Source organism: Gadus morhua, chromosome 19, assembly GCF_902167405.1.
Source record: "Gadus morhua chromosome 19, gadMor3.0, whole genome shotgun sequence".
NCBI lineage: Eukaryota > Metazoa > Chordata > Actinopteri > Gadiformes > Gadidae > Gadus > Gadus morhua.
Window position 1 is genome coordinate 12,604,629 of NC_044066.1, and position 17,122 is coordinate 12,621,750.

General features: G+C 48.5%; 1 protein-coding gene across 1 annotated transcript in view; it reads right to left on the reverse strand.

The window, feature by feature from the left end:
* Window positions 1-14,749, reverse strand: part of chrm2a (cholinergic receptor, muscarinic 2a) — a 51,820-nt gene extending 37,071 nt beyond the window's left edge. The window contains exon 1 of the mRNA XM_030342130.1: window positions 14,612-14,749. The gene's annotated coding sequence lies outside the window, so the exon portion shown is untranslated. The remainder of the gene's footprint in view (window positions 1-14,611) is intronic.
* Between the last annotated feature and the right edge of the window lie 2,373 nt (window positions 14,750-17,122).

A 17,122-nucleotide genomic window follows, 5' to 3' on the forward strand; every position in this document is an offset into this window, starting at 1 on the left:
TAATTATAAATACAATTGATGCCAATATATATATTTATTTATATTTTAAAATATATATATTCAGCCGCGCTATAAAGTTATCTAATTAGCGGTTTAAATTAACATCCACATTTCATTCATACGTTATGAGTGAATACATTAAATGTCAATGACACTTTTAAAGAGTTAAAAATATGATTATTTTTAATCTATTTTATTTCCCGACTGACCTGTGTCCCCATGTTACCTGACCAAGACACGTTTGGAACCCGCCCACAGCGTGTCGTGTCCGTCTTACAGAATGAGATCAACTCGTTCATGCCAGAGCGAGCCTTGTGTCCCTGGCAGAGTGCTTACTGTATGCTGTTAGTGTGGAGGCCTCTCTGAAAGGCTCTGGAAGTAGTTCACCTATTGAATGGTCTTTGTGTTCGCCGTCTCGCTCTACTTTCATGCGTCTTTATCTATTCTGCTCCCCACAGCAGCGCTCTCTCGTTTTTACAAAATGGGACCTGAAACTTCAATAGTTAAAACTGTTCCAAGTACTATTAATATACAGTCAGCCAGCAGTAAAGGGGAACGGTTACGGGTTTGAACCCCGATGTCTGCATTGTTCCTTGAGCTGGATGCCATTACCCCGGCTCTTTGATTAGATGTTTATCGATTCCATAACGGACCCTATTCCTGACCGCCCTCTCGCACACATTCCATTTTACGTAACACACTGACATTCGCTCACCTAGCTCAAGAGATCTGATTGGATGAAGCCATGGAGGAAGGTTTCAGAAACCCTCTACCTTTTTATCGATATTATATATTTCCCGAATGTTTGTTGAACAAGCATTTCCCATCAAAATCAATAACTCTTTACATTTTTTCACCACATCCCCGTCTGCTGAGTCTTTTCAAAGATCCAAGGCATTGAAACGTGACCTTGTGTTCCATAAATCAACTCCCGTCCTTTGCTCTTTACAGAGGGCAGGTCTGTGAATGGATCCACCCTGACTACGGCCGCGCGCACACAAGGCAGGTCGCCCCCCAAGAGCCTGACCCAACGTCTACAGTTGCTTTGGTCTCTGGCCGCTGGTTCAGGCTACTGATCGACTTCTTTGCGGCTGAAACTCAGCGTTTAATCTTTGGGCCAGCGGGTCGATGGTTCTGTTAAGCGTGAGGAAAAACAGGCGGTAAAACCAGGCGCCTCCTCGGAGGAAAAAGTCTTTCACGAGCTCAGTTGATAACTTTGTAAATTGGATTCTGCTCCTTTTCTAGACTTCATTCAATGACAGCGCTGGGATTTGGTGGACGGCACCTGTACTTTACTATTTAAGCCCAACACCTAACACCACTATATGAAACAAGGTGTGCCTTCCGAACATGATGTAGCTGTACCAGAGAGGGGTTCCAACAGACCAACCGGGACTAAGAGGAGGCTGGAAGAAGCCATGTTGTGCGAGTTCACTTTGTACAGTTTTTGAGTTGTACCTTCAGTTCTCTTTCAGATCCAGCACTTGTAATGATATAAGTTACAGCAATATAAGTTCCTTCTCCTTGGATTCCTCAAGCACTAGGCTTCTCATTTCATGAGTAGTACATGAGCCCTTAGTGGTGCACACCCACACCCACTACGGTGCGTACACCACTATTGTGTGTACACCGTGGTGCACGCACCAAATGTTATCACATTTGGTCTAGTGCTCCTTACAAGACTATTAGTTAATTAGGGATGGCTAATTAAAAACTGTGAGGAAGTACCCTTTCCACTCATCAAAATCACAGGAAATGGTTGACCGTTAAAAATAGGTGTCTCCTTTTAAAATAAACCTCTTTCATTTTCATAATATATCGGGGATCGCTATCGGACAACTCTGCATCATCGATTATTTTCCCCTTGCCTCCTTTTCCGATTGATTATTCTACTTCCACTTTCACTTTTATCTCGGCCCAGCAGAGGCTCCTGCGCCGTCACGCATCCCTTTTTGCCCCGAGAGTTGGAATCCCTCCATGCAGGTGCACAAGAGCGGCCCCTGCATGCTGCACTGTGCTGATAGCCTCAGCTGCTCTCTCCTCGACGGTGAATTGTGTGGTGGAGCGGTGAGGTCGGGCGCTCCCCGTAACCCGTTCTGCCCTCGCCAAAAGAAATGCTGAAAAGATTTGCTCGGCAAACCGGAGGAAACGGACAGAGTAGGCCCGAGTGCGGAACGCGTGTTGATGAGAAACATTCTCCCCACACAGCAGATGAAGATATGGTTGGGAGGGATTCAAACGATATGATGATGGATCTCGATCTGTATTGTTCGTGGCAGCCATGGAGGGCTATTCAAACAAAGTGCATCATATTCATATTTTTGCCCTATCTATTAACTTTGAAAATGGCTTCCCTGGAAGAAGTCAGCAGAATCTTTTCCTTCCCTGTTCCTCCCCGACTCGGGTTCTGACAACAGCTTGTTCTGGCTCTCCGGAACAGTCCGTAATGAATTAGTCAGGCTTGGAAATGAAAAGATCTGCTGTCAGCTCTACCTGTCTCTCTCTCCCTCCCCTGGCGAGCAGGAGACGATGAAGGTGCTTTCATGATAAAAGGCACCTGCACGCTGATTTTTCTGGGTTATCGGTAATTTCCCTCTACCTCTTTGTATCGCAACTGTCCCTTCCAACTACCTCTCTTCCTTCCCAACCCTCCTCCCATCTCTCCATCTCCTCGTCTATGGCTCTCCTCTTCCTCTCTCTCCCTCTGTATGGCTCTCCTCTCCCTCTATCTTCCTCTTCCTCTATCTTTCTCTCTCTGGCTCTCCTCTTCCTAAATCTTCCTCTGTCTGTCCTCTCCCTCTATCTTGCTCTCTCTGGCTCTCCTCTTTCTCTATCTTCCTCTACCTCGGTCTTCCTCTTCCTCTCTCTGTCTGTCCTCTCCCTCTTATTTTCCTCTTACTCTATCTTCCTCTTCCTCTATCTTGCTCTTCGTCTATCTTCCACTCCCTCCATCTCCCTCTGTTTTAACTCTGTCACCTCTGCTGTGTTTGAGGTGAAGGTTTGGGAATCGTAAACACAAAAACCTTTTATGGAGAAGAGGGAACATTCTGGTTTGTCACCCCTGGAATCTCAAAACACACACACACACACACACACACACACACACACACACACACACACACACACACACACACACACACACACACACACACTCTAACAAACACACACGTCCGTTTCCCCTGAGCGGTTACGGGGGATAATAGCGCTCACAAATCATCCGCGGGGAGAAGGAGGTGAGCGTCTTTTATAAATGGGCCTTCATTTCAAAACAATGGATCTGCCTCCGAGGGCCACGGACGTCATAACTAAGCGGGCCGCTCTGAAGCTTCTCATGCTGCGATGGTTGACACCATGGAGTGTTGGGGTCTGAATCCGCCAAATAACTGGTGAAGGGGAAGAACCATGAACGTGGTGCTAAACGTTTCTCTATGAACAGTGTTCATCGATACAGATCCTCTCAGGACTAGAGCTGTCAAGCGATTAAAATATTTAATCGTGATTAATCGCATTAATGTCATAGTTAACTCACGATTAATCGCGATTAATCGCAAATTATTTTTCTATGCTAAATATCCCTTGATTTTTTTGTCCCATAATTCTTCTCATTTTATTTCTCTTATCAACATGGTGAATTGCATCGGCTTGCCTTGTGCAAATTATTTTTTATTGATAACAACATTGGCATATACTGATCAAAACAGGACGATACAAAAAAAGAGCCTATAGTGCAATTAAACGACTGCTTTGAACCAATGTCATTTGAACATAGCAGTCAGGCTACTGCTTCTTTGTTTTGAGCCAAAGAAAAAAAAAATAATAATAATTTTTTAATAAAATAATTGCGTTAATCCCGCAATAAACATTTTAACGCCGTTAAATTTGGTTTGCGTTAATGCCGTTAATAACGCGTTTAACTGACAGCTCTACTCAGGACACAACTGGACAACTAGACGGTTCAAAAGGTTTTCTGTCCGTCTGCTCTTTTACCTAAAACTATACCTAAAATAGTTTAGTTTGGCCGACCGTAGGACGATAGGGACTCACGCATCCGTCTCTGAGTTGTCCAGAAATACTTCTTCACTGTGGAGGCTAGGTTTGGTATTCTGATACTAACTTATTTCCAGAGTGGTTCTGTGTGTTGGGATGATGCATTCTGCATGTTTACCCATCGGGGCAGCACTGTCTTTAGCTAGGGTTAGGGTTGTGGGTTAAGGGGGGAACAGGGATGGCTGGTTAGGGTCAGATGATGGGCGGGGGTGTGGGGGGGGGGTGGGTTAGGGTTAGCCCCACAACCTGATGAAGACGAACGGCTGGGTGACACCCCCTCACTCGGGGTCCCCTCCTTGTGCCGCGTGACGCGGGGGTGGACGGAGGTCCCGCGTTTTGGACGTAGTTCCCAAAGCGGATTAGCTGCCTCACGTGTCAAACGATGAGGAATGTGTTTCGAAGTCTATATTTGGTATTATCATGATTGTGTTTTAGTCGTAGGATTCCTTCAGGAACGTGTTGTTGAGGAGTAGAGATGAGTCATCTCGTTCTTGTCATCTGAAGTGTGATGTTTAGCACTTTGGCTTAAAAGGTTAAAAGCACTCTTTTTAAAATATGAATGTCCAAACAGATTCGAAGCAGCCTCGCTATCAACACGTTGGATCGTGTTTGTGTCATTCTGCGATTCAGGACGAGGATGCGGTTGTGCCACGGGTGTTTGACACCCAGGAAAAGGTTTCTGGGTTCAATCCTCAAAGTCCACAGTCGATGAAAGTCACATTGTGATCACTTTCACGTTATTTCATTATTACAATTACAATCCAAACCCAAGGTTAGTTTTAACCCATTAGCCTGGCTAAAACCCGACGGGGTCAGACCTTAACGCCCGTCCCCTGCACGCGTGACAGAGCGATAGCAGCCCTGTCTGTGGTCCCTGGAGGCCAGTCACTAGACAGAGGACCGACTCTGGAGGAGACGATGGAGGGAGTCAGAACGCTGCTCAGTAGGCAGCAGATGGGCTGCCTCTGGTTGCTGCCTCCGATGTAGATAGAAATGCAGCGGGGACAGGAGTGTTCATGGAGTGTAGCCGACCCCCCCCCCCCTCTGGTGTGGAGCTGGAGGGGTCAAAGGGCAGGAGGCGTTCTGCTGTTCTGCTCCGAGGCGCGGGCAGACATTCCGCCGACGGCGCAGCCCGCGAGACCGACGGTGCAGCCAGTGAGACAGGCGGCCAGGTCGGTGCAAGAGGGAAGAATTCATTCGACCAATTGTGTTTATTAATACCCCCTTCTGTTAGGCTTAAGTGGGTTTATTAACACACTTAAGTATTGCCCCACACAGGAAGGTCTCGGCCACAACGCAGCTGTACACAGCCTTACATGGCCGTATGTTGCTGCTCCGGGAATCCATTCATTTCCTAACAGTTCCCGTATGCGAGTAGACCTCACCAGCAGCAGTGATGCATGTGAAGCAATCCAAAGCCTTCGGTACAACAGGATCATTCTGAACCTTTAAATGCCTTGGCGAGGCGCGGCTTATCTGCACACAAACAACAAACTCCCTTGCTCAACACAACCACACAAGTTACAAGCTAAACATGCAGAATGGGGCTCTTTGGTCATTTCTCCCCTCGACCTGGACCCCCTAATTGGGGTCTGAGCTCAGTGGTGTAGCCCTGACCCAAGGCCCTTTGGGGCCCACAGCCAGTGCCCTATGGGCCCCAACCAAAGGCCCTGTGGGGTGAGCCTTAATTTGGCTGTGAGCGCCATAAGGGAGAACATTACTGAGAGAGAGAGAGAGAGAGAGAGAGAGAGAGAGAGAGAGAGAGAGAGAGAGAGAGAGAGAGAGAGAGAGAGAGAGAGAGAGAGAGAGAGAGAGAGAGAGAGAGAGAGAGAGAGAGAGAGACTATAAATCTCTCCCCCCCCCCCCCGGGATGTTCTAGTAGTACCCTCTTGCGACTGATTTTCCCAGAATACGACCAGATAAGCAGACGCGGGGAGTGATGATTATTCTTGGGTGGGTAGAGATTCCAAGAGGGCGTGAAGGAGGGGCTGTCACCACGCCGAGGGGGCGGGGGGGGGGGGGGGTTGGGGGCTATGGTAAACAACCAACGTGCCACAGCACTCTGACTGGAGATCTCTGACTGGGAGCAGTTTTTTAAATTGCTTTGCTGCTCCTCGTTTCTCCTCCACCTCCTCGTCTTCTCTGAGCTGTCAGTCATTCGGTTTATTTTTTTCACTTTAAAGCTCTGGACGCGGGCCTCAGCTTGTGGCTCACTTCCTCCCCGTGTTTCACACTCCTGTTCGTCTCATTCCGGTTCTCCCGCCGGGAGACATTTGAATGCAGGACCACACGTCCCCCAGCTCGCCTGGAATCCAAAGACACATTTTTGTTCTCCTTCATCTTCTTTCTCTCCGCTTCACCTGAATTAACAGTGGCTCTCGTCACCATTTTGACATTCTTTCTCATATGGCTCCCCCCTCCCCACTATAGTGCGTCTCATTATTGGTCTGCATGGTCCGAGGAATGTTATTACCAGGAGCAGAACAGGTGGAAACGCATTTCAGAGCACCTCAAGGGACCAGAGATTTAGATGGGCTTGATGCCATTCGGCCGGCTGTATTTACCGCCCCTCCCAGAATACCTATTACTCTGTGGTTTCGGGTTTTTCATACACAGCTGAACAGGAGGTGATTGGAAGCCCGACGTTTGCATTAAGGTTTCAAAATGAAATGTAGCTACCATTCGCCTGGAGGTGTGAATTTCACAGCGAGTTTATTTTAAAGAATAGCTCCATAATCCTCAAAGTTCATCCAAAGAATTGCCATTTCATCATCCAACAACAGATGGCTTCTGTTCTTTACCGAAAGGCACCAAAACAACCGGTCCCTTCCAAAAACGCCTCCGCCTTCCCAACGCCCTCCACCGCCGCCAGGAGAGGCTGTTGATTGGTTCAGGTGTGGATGGACCAGGTCAGAGGCTAATGACGTGTGAGAGTGTTTGGTTTGTGATTGACACTCCAATTGGAGAAACGGACTAGAGGCGGCTGCACTGAGACCTCAGCCCACTCCTCAGCCCACTTCTCAGCAGCTTACTAAGGGGCTCCACGGAGTGATGACATCACACCGATTCACTCACCTTAACCCTAGAATGTTAGGCGGCGTTCCAGTCAATCAGAAGGACCGCCCTTCCATGACGATAGGTTTCTATGGCGACGCCGTATTTTTTTACGAGTTGAATAATAAACTTAATATTACGATAAATTTGAGTCTATTACATTGAATGGAGCTATTCTATCCTAAATGACACACACACACACACACACACACACACACACACACACACACACACACACACACACACACACACACACACACACACACACACACACACACACACACACACACACACACACACAGAGACACACAACCTCAAAATGCCCATTCTTCTTCTTCTTCTTCTCTGGCATTTCCCTCCAAATGTCAGATCATTCACCTGGAACACGACCTTCAGGGAACCCCTCCCCCAGAATGTCAGATAGCCAGAATAGCGCCTCAGGGCCCCTGGCCCACAGCGCAACGCTCAACACTGGCCTCAATGTGCCACCACGGCCCCCGGTGCTGGGGCAGTGTGTGTGTGTTGGGGGGGGGGGGGGGGGGGGGGGGGGGGCAGTGTTGCTGGTGGGGCTGGTGGTCTCTCTCTCTCTCTCTCTCTCTCTCTCTCTCTCTCTCTCTCTCTCTCTCTCTCTCTCTCTCTGTCCCACTCTCTCTGTCCCACTCCCTGTCTCTCTCTGTGTGTCACTCCCTGCAGTCAGTGTTTATGCTGGTGGAGAGATCCCTGACCTTGTTTCCTGTCTTCTTCTGCGGTCCTGGAGTTAGCTGTAGACCACCATCTTTACGGCCGCCATCTGGTCTTTGTCCGATGTTTATTCTGTCTCTGACAGCGGTAGTAAATGAGCTGTGGCGCTATGAGAAACAACGTAATGGGACAAAGGCCCTGGGTTTCTGAAGATTCTGTGAGTCCTAAAAACACCAGAAAAGAGAGTGTCGCTCGTACCCGAGTATGTGCTCATAGATGGAGAACCTTGCAGCCCAATAACAATAACACAGGATTAGCGTTAGCGCCTAGCTCCCGGAGGGGAGGGGCCACGACCCAGGGATGAGCCCAGCCACGCTTCACTGGAAGAACTTGTTCTCTGGCTCAGGAGCTCAGTCGTGTGTTCCTCCGTTTCTCCTCCTCCACCACCCCATTCACCACCACCTCTTCCCATCCACCACCTCCTCCACCCCCTGCTCCATCCACCACCTCCTCCCAACACCATATCCTCCACCAACTCCTCCGATACCCCACTTCCTCCACCACCTCCTCCCATACACCAGCTCCTCCTCCACCACCTCCTCCAAACACTTCTACCTCCATCCCCCTCCTCCTTACAACACCTCCTCAACCACCTTCTCCACCACCTCTGCCCATCCACCACCCCCACCAATCCACCACCTCCTCCACCCATCCTCCCAACACCACATCCCATGAACCACTTCCTCCATACACCACCTCCTCCCATACACCACCTACCACCAACCGTCTCGGTCGTGGTCGGGGGGGGGGGGGGGGGGTAAGTAATCTTGACGTCTCATCCTCGGCTCAGCGGGTTACAGACGTCAGAGACCCAGACTTCATTCACAGGGTTTAGAACAATTTTCGTTCTTTCAGTTAGCTTGTGTCGCCGTGCGAAGGATAAAATCCGGATTTATGTGTTACTTTATCCCCTGATTCTGTTGTTTATACAATGCAAATGAAGGCCGAGTTAAAGTTCAGAGTTGCTTTCAACACGAGGTAGCGTGATGAAAGAAGAGAAATAAGTGTGTATCCAAGGCTTCCATAGCAGATCAAGGCTCCAAATCATACTCCTGTATTCTGTCCTCAACGGCGAGATATGGTTCAAAGTCGAATTAACGAGAATAACAAAGATCTTACAATCAAAGCATTATGGCAAAAGTAATGAACAACAGAAAATTGTTAAAGGAAGGATCCCTAAAGAGGTACTGGCTTCAGCTCATGTTCCTCATCAGGTCCAATCAGGGCAACGGGGATCAGAACAACATCGACAGGAGAACGGTTTCAGTACGGCCTCGTCATCCAGAGGGACACAATCGGCTCCATTATCTCAATTATGTCCGGCTCTTTTTCGCGTCCTCAATTATAACGGCGACCATTAGTTAAATGGAAGGTTTTCAGCGGGGGGCGATGAACACTGAACACAGAATAAACACGTCTGCATAAGAATAACAGAAAATAATAACTGGGAAAGGCCTGTTGATCACAAATAAACATAGAAACAAACAAACCCAAAATAGAGCGCCCTCTTTAGACAGCAGATCATCAGTGTCTAGACGTATTGTTATGGACAGGAGAGTGAACCGTCTGCCTCTGAGGATAGCCATCACCAGTGCTGGGTTTAAAGCCCTTTAAAAACGCTCAGCAATGACAAACGACATCGGATCAGCGTCTTATCGACGTCTGCAGAACTCGACCGAGCGGAGACGCTGAGGAACGGCACGGGGGTTTTGAATTCAATAATTAGTTTAACTATCTCTTCTTCAACTTGCCATTTACTCATCCGGGCGTGCGTCTGGTTTTTAACATTTGTGTCATTAGTCCCAGAGAAAGCCAAAACGGCACCGGGAATGTGTGGCGTCGGTTTTCATTACTCTGTGACTACATCCCGCCTTTCTCCGCAGGCCAGGGGAGGATGAATGTGACGTCCGGCTCATAAACACCCACACGGCGGGGAATAAAGAAAGACGGAGCGAGTGAGAGAGTGAGAGAGAGAGGCTTTATGTGTCGTGTCCATAAACACACAAACTGGTTTGATCACGGGCAACGAAAGGGCAGCTTCGACAAATGTGTGTGTTACAGCTCACACACACGCGCGTGTTACCGCTCCAATACACGCGTGTGATACAGCTCCGACACACACTTGTGTTACAGCTCTGATACACGCGTGTGATACAGCTTCCACCAGGAAGGAATCGGGCCCTACGGTTGCACGATGATCGCCTCCCTGGACTCCCCCGGGCTGTAGAGGTAGAGGTGTAAGAGGGCGGGAGTCGGACCCCTACATTCTCTCGGAGCCTGTGTTAATGAGGGAGCAGGGAGCCCAAAGTTCAGCAGGCGAGCTGCAGCAGGCAAACGGCGGGCCGCAAGCCGGTGTAGCGCGAGGTAAACGGCGAGCTGCCTCAGTGTAGGGTGAGGTAATGGCGAGCTACCTCAGTGTAGGGTGAGGTAATGGCGAGCTACCTCAGTGTAGGGTGAGGTAATGGCGAGCTACCTCAGTGTAGGGTGAGGTAATGGCGAGCTACAGGTAGGCGAGCTGCCTCGGCGTAGACGCAGGTAAACGGCGAGCGGTCGTCTGCGTTAATGCTGGTTGAATGTCAGGACTTTCGAAAACAGCGGAGGCTCTTGTGGAGGCGGTGACTCTGGTCACGATCACTAGCTTCCTCTCGGAGATCGTGGAGATTAGACGCCCGCTGAAAGACATTTTCTGTGCCGGAGCCTCTCCAAATGATTCATCTTTTTAATTTATTTCCCTCTTTTTGATTTCACTTTTAATAACTGCTATGCTGGCATTGTATGAAATGCTTGTGCTACTGAAAATATGGTTTTAATTCTGATGAGTCTAGGAGAAGGTTTTTCACTTGGCCCTTTTGTCAAGGTCTTTCATTGTTCCACATGTTTCATTCCAGTATTATCGCTCTTTCTCTTCTAAAGCTAGCTGACCTGAAAAACAAAAGACAACATGACTGTACTTAATTGAAAAGCGCTGTAAAATGTTAAGTCACAGAAGTCTTCACCGTTAAATATTCATCATCTTTTCAATTGGAAATATTCTTTCCTTGTCTTTTGTTGCACATTTCCATCTGTTGGCTGCAGAGCGACCGGTCTATGATTGATAGGTCATGTGTGTGTACTGCTGTATCATGTCTCTCTTCATATTGGCAATAGAGTCTTTTGAGAGGGACAAATCTTCAACCTGTATTGATCTTCCCAGGAAACGGCCCCAGTATGGCTCCAGACATGTAGACCTTTATCTTGCATGTTTTCAGCAGACGGTACCATGTCCATTAGTACAACAATACAACAGCAGCATGCTAAATTCTCCATACTGCAAGCACCTATTATTCCGCTTTGCTCTTGCACATCAGCTAATGGATGACACGCAGTCATGCTAAGAGAGCGTTTATCATCAGTCTGTTCATCGAGCTGAAACACACAACCAAATCCTCGCCAGCCACGCTTCACAATCATGCGGTCAAGTGGAAACATGTTGACAATGCCCAGATATGGAAAGGCTGCAGTTAATTGATGAACGTTTGCGATGTGTCATGAATACCACAGAAGGTTACAAAACTGTCCTCAAGGGTTAGGCATGTGTTTTCCCAGCTTTATACTACAGACGTGATGGGAATAATTCCATGCTCAGTCTGTTAAATATGATCATCTCTATAGAGGAGTTGTGTGGTTAGGGGAGGCAGATTCTCGACGTCGACGAGCGCGATGCAACATTTGCATGTCAATGAAATACGCTGACATAATCGGAAGAAACAGTCCCATTCAGGTCGCTGCTTACTCCATCGATTCCGCAGCTCTTTGTTACAAATGCAATTACACCCGTTTGTTTCATGTGACTCTCCTTCCCTCTCCTCGGTAGATGGTGATCTGAGGGAGGCAAACCCCCCCCCCCCCGCCCCCCTAGGCCACCCTTCCATCCAACCTTCCCCTCCGTCTCCTCCTCCGTTCTGAATCAGACCAGTTCTCCTGTCTTCTCCTGCTATTTCCTAGCATGAGATGAGCAGCTACGGCTGCAAGGCATTTCCCTGTTGACTGAGTGAGGGTCTGAGAGTGTGACGCTAATGTCTGAGCTAGCCGGGGCTACGAGGGGAGGTGGTGGGGGGGGGGGGGGGGGGGGGGGGGGGGGGCTGCAGGGCTGATCCGCTGCTCTGTTGAGTACACAGTTCTGTTTGAAACGTGGTATTAAGCCCAGGTATGGGGGAGGTCACTTGGACGGGTGGCTCTGTGTTTGCTAACAACAGAGAGATGTTTGAGGTTGTGTTAAAGGGGAAGCTTATAATGGGTTTTATGAGGGGGGGGGGGGGGTATTCTGTAGTCCATCTGCTAGGCTGTTTGACTCCATGTCTGAATCCCCCCTGTGGTCCCACTGAGCTAGTGAACCCCCTAACCCTAACCCTAGTGAACCCCCTAACCCTAACCCTAGTGAACCCCCTATCCCTAACCCTAGTGAACCCCCTAACCCTAGTGAACCCCCTAACTCTAACCCTAGTGAACCCCCTAACTCTAACCCTAGTGAACCCCCTAACCCTAGTGAACCCCCTAACCCTAGTGAACCCCCTGACCCTAGTGAACCCCCTAACCCTAGTGAACCCCCTGACCCTAACCCTAGTGAACCCCCTGACCCTAGCCCCCACGCGGCGACGGTGTGGGGGTTAAGTGTGGGAACAGTTCTGTAGGATTAGCCACGTGAAGACGCACACACACACACACACACACACACACACACACACACACACACACACACACACACACACACACACACACACACACACACACACACACACACACACACACACACACACACAGCTGTAACCCAGCCCCCTCTCACCTATACAAGCTTATAAAGGCTGTAATCAGTGTGTTTACGAGCGTGACCGCGGGCTGAGGAGGGGAGTAATACGCCTCAAATCAATGCCCTCCCCCCTATTTATACCATGGTGTGTATATATATATATACTATAGTGTGTATATATATATATATATATATATATATATATATATATACTATAGTGTAAATATATTTACTATAGTGTATTTATCTTGGTGGGTAGATAATTATTATAGTGTTGATATGAAGATTATCGTATATATATATTAGAATTTGTTAATATTATAGTGTAAATAATATATTATAGTGTGCGTGCATATATATATATATATTAATCCCATCGTGCCTCTGGTGAAGAGGGCCTGAGGTGAGATCCGTTGGTCTGGGTTCCTTTCAGTCCAAGTAAACAAAACACGCTCAGAACAATGCACTCAAAGGACCAAGAATGAAATGTGTTGCTTATTTTGGAGCCAAACATGATCGGACCAGCCAATGGACATGAACCTTGGATGACAGGGTGAGGTCGACTGTCCCTTCAAACCAAACCACAGAGCAGACTCTACAGAGACCAGAGGGTCAGACCCTGGCTAGGGCTACTCAGCTCCGTTAGTTAAATGATGCTCTTCCACCTACATGACGTACCCTACTTAGATCAGCACAGATATGAATATATTGATTTTCAGTTATTTCAGTATTAAACAGGTTGGTATATTACACAGCGTGTTTTTATTTCGGATACGTTAAAAACACTGAATGGAATGCACATGACACGTATCTGGCACACGGGTCCCGTGCCCTCATGGTAAACAGGTGGATTCTTCCATTCCGTATTTCATCATTTCATCTTCAAAGTACGATACTAAATCACCGTGTCGGAGCTCGTGCGTCGCTAAATGGCTGCCCTACATTGCAGCTCCTCTCGCGCGCTTTTACGCACGCCTCTTGGCTGTGGCGCGCCGTGACAAAACATCTCAGACCCTAACAAATTTCAAACCCTAACCCTAACCATTGAAGCCCCTAACCCTAACCATTTCAGAACCGAACCGAACCCGAACCATTTCAGACCCGAACCCGAAACCTAACCATTTCGACCCTAACCATTTCAGACCCTAACCCTTGCCCTAACCATTTCAGACCCGAGCCATTTCAGAGCCGGTTAAGACGTGAGAGTGAATCGTTGATAGTTTCAGTTCAACTCGCTCAATTTCAACACGTAATTGATGTGATATGCGTATTAGTAATGCCGCCTTGAGAATGGTTGCACTTGAATGGGGAATAACATCGCTCTGGGCCAAAAACTATTTCAGTACCAGAAATCTTCCGTCTGTTTTAAAGGCGGCAGGGATTTTATCCGAACCGGTTTTGGTGCATAGTTTCCTGTTCTATATATTTTTCAGAATAAAGGCATTTATGAAACCCTACGGGTCTCCATCCGTATGAACATGAGAGGATGAACGCAACCCAGCAGCAAAGGAACGACGAAGAACCAATCAGCAATTAGGGAAATAGGTGGAAAGGAGGTGAAGGAACATCGAGGAGAGGACGAGGGGAGGTTGAGGATGAGGGGAGGAAGAGGGGGGGTTGAGGGATTCTAAATCCAACAAAGTTACCTGAGAGACGGGACTGCCGTTACTCTGATTTCAGAGTAATTAAAAACGTTTCAGTGTACTTTTCTAGAAATGCCAGAACCCAGACGATCGTTCTTTGGCTTTTCTGTGATTTAAAACTGTTTCAGCTGATCCGAACTTAAACCCATTTCTTACGCCATATAGCTCCATTAACACACACACACACACACACACACACACACACACACACACACACACACACACACACACACACACACACACACACACACACACACACACACACACACACACACACACACACACACACACAGCAGGGTAGCTTGGACATGACGGGAGGTTGCAGGTTCCAGTCTCTTACCTGAGCTCAGCTGTCCTCCGCGCACCGCTGCGTTCGGTTCCCTCGTCGTTGTCGTCGGCGTCCGGTGGCGCGAGCAGCCAGCAGCACGTCTGAGGACGTCTCCTCCAGCAGGCGGGAGAGAGGAGCTCCGTCCCTCCCTCCCTCCTCCCTCCCTCCCTCCCACCACGGAGGAGGGAGGAGAGAGAGGAAAGTGTAACGTGTGTGTGTGTGTGTATTTGAGTGTTGGGGAGACGGCGTGCGTTCGTGTAAGTGGGCGTGCGTTTGTGAGAGAGAGAGAGAGAGAGAGAGAGAGAGAGAGAGAGAGAGAGAGAGAGAGAGAGAGAGAGAGAGAGAGAGAGAGAGAGAGAGAGAGAGAGAGAGAGAGAGAGAGAGAGAGAGCTGTGAATAAGGAACTCGACTCATCGCCAGAATGGGAAAAACAGTTCTAGAAGAACCCGATAAGATTCCATTCTATCGACGTTCCGGGTGTTCAGCACCATGGACAGCGTGTCCAGATGCGCGCGTCCAGAAGCGCGCGCATCTACCCCGCTGAGAGGCGCTCTTTAGGAATTCATCTGTGATTCGGATTCTACGAATTTTGCACTCTTACTGTATCGCTCCCCACAGCGAGTCTGATACCACGTTCCGTCAAATGCGAGTAAATATATGAAGATGTTGGTTTGATGAGGGAGGAGGCCGAGAAGTTCACTCGGAGCACGATGATTTAGACATTTTATATTCGTGACTAAACTTGATTTATTTCAGTTTGAATAGTTATGTTTGCTACCTGAGTCCCCATGAAAACAATGGGGATGTTCTAGTGACACCTAGTGGTGTGTGTGTGTGTGTGTGTGTGTGTGTGTGTGTGTGTGTGTGTGTGTGTGTGTGTGTGTGTGTGTGTGTGTGTGTGTGTGTGTGTGTGTGTGTGTGTGTGTGTGTGTGTGTGACCCTCAAATCAAACGTCTCTCCCCCACACCCTCCTCCCACGTTCCAGATAATACTGTATATTGACAACCGGTGCGATACTGGCTCCAACGCCGGTGAATGAACGAATGAATGTGCTCACCTGCTCCCGGCTCCCTCTCGGCCATCTGTCTATTTTGGGGTTCCCTCCCTCTCCGCCATGACAGAGCCATCGCTCCCAATGTTTCCGCTGATTAGCTCCTCGCTGCCTCCTCCTATTGGTTTGGTTCTTTCCACCGTGGACGCTGTTGGATCGTTTGAACGATGCCACTTCAAACCCCAAATACGATTGTGATCCACGTGCAGTAGAGGAGGAGGTTTGGGTTCATTTATTATTGCTCAATGTGGGCTGATTTCTGGGCCACCCATTGGTTGAGCTTGCTTTACTCCCAGCCAGAAGGTTGTGCGTTCCGACACCAGCCTCACCGCTACCACAGGATCGTTCATCACATCGATTGCATGCTGACTAGTCTCAAATCATGTTGGGTCAAAGCTCAAGCTACCTGCAACGGGGACCAATTAGGACTCACCAAGTGCACCACACCGTCCAATCAGAACTCACTCCTGACCTCCGTAGGACAGAAGTGAGGACGGGAGCAGAAGATGGTGTGACAGTAGCTGGTAGTGTACTCACATTAACGAGAGAGAGAGAGAGAGAGAGAGAGAGAGAGAGAGAGAGAGAGAGAGAGAGAGAGAGAGAGAGAGAGAGAGAGAGAGAGAGAGAGAGAGAGAGAGAGAGAGAGAGAGAGAGAGAGAGAGAGAGAGAGAGAGAGAGAGAGAGAGAGAGAGAGAGAGAGAGCTCAGTCCCCAAGCTCTTCAGTACACTTGGTAGAATACTTTAGTAAGATGCTACACCCATATTCACTGTCAAACCCCTAACTTCTCATTTAACTCCCTCTCTGGATTCACTGTCTAGTCCCCACCAACCCATTAAGGACCTAACCATCATACCTTGCCTTGAAGGTACACTCATGAACTTGGAGACAAGGAAGAAAATAGGATGAATAATTGTGAGCACCACTCAATAGTCCCAGGCACCTCGATTAAGAGAGAGGAGATGATGACCACCTTGATGGTCCAAGCTCCTCCATTAAGAGAGAGGAGATGATGACCTCCTTGATGGTCCAAGCTCCTCCATCAAGAGAAAGAGGAGATGATGACCTCCTTGATGGTCCAAGCTCCTCCATTAAGAGAAAGAGGAGATGATGACCTCCTTGATGGTCCAAGCTCCTCCATTAAGAGAAAGAGGAGATGATGACCTCCTTGATGGTCCAAGCTCCTCCATTAAGAGAGAGGAGATGATGACCTCCTTGATGGTCCAAGCTCCTCCATTAAAAGAGAGGGGATGATGACCTCCTTGATGGTCCATGCTCCTCCATTAAGAGAAAGAGGAGATGATGACCTCCTTGATGGTCCAAGCTCCTCCATTAAGAGAGAGGAGATGATGACCTCCTTGATAGTCCAAGCTAGGGTTAGACGCAGCATTGGCACTTAGTACTTCTCTGGGCTAGGGTTAGCCATAGCATTAGCGCTCAGTGCTACTCTGTGCTAGGGTTAGCTGTAGCATTA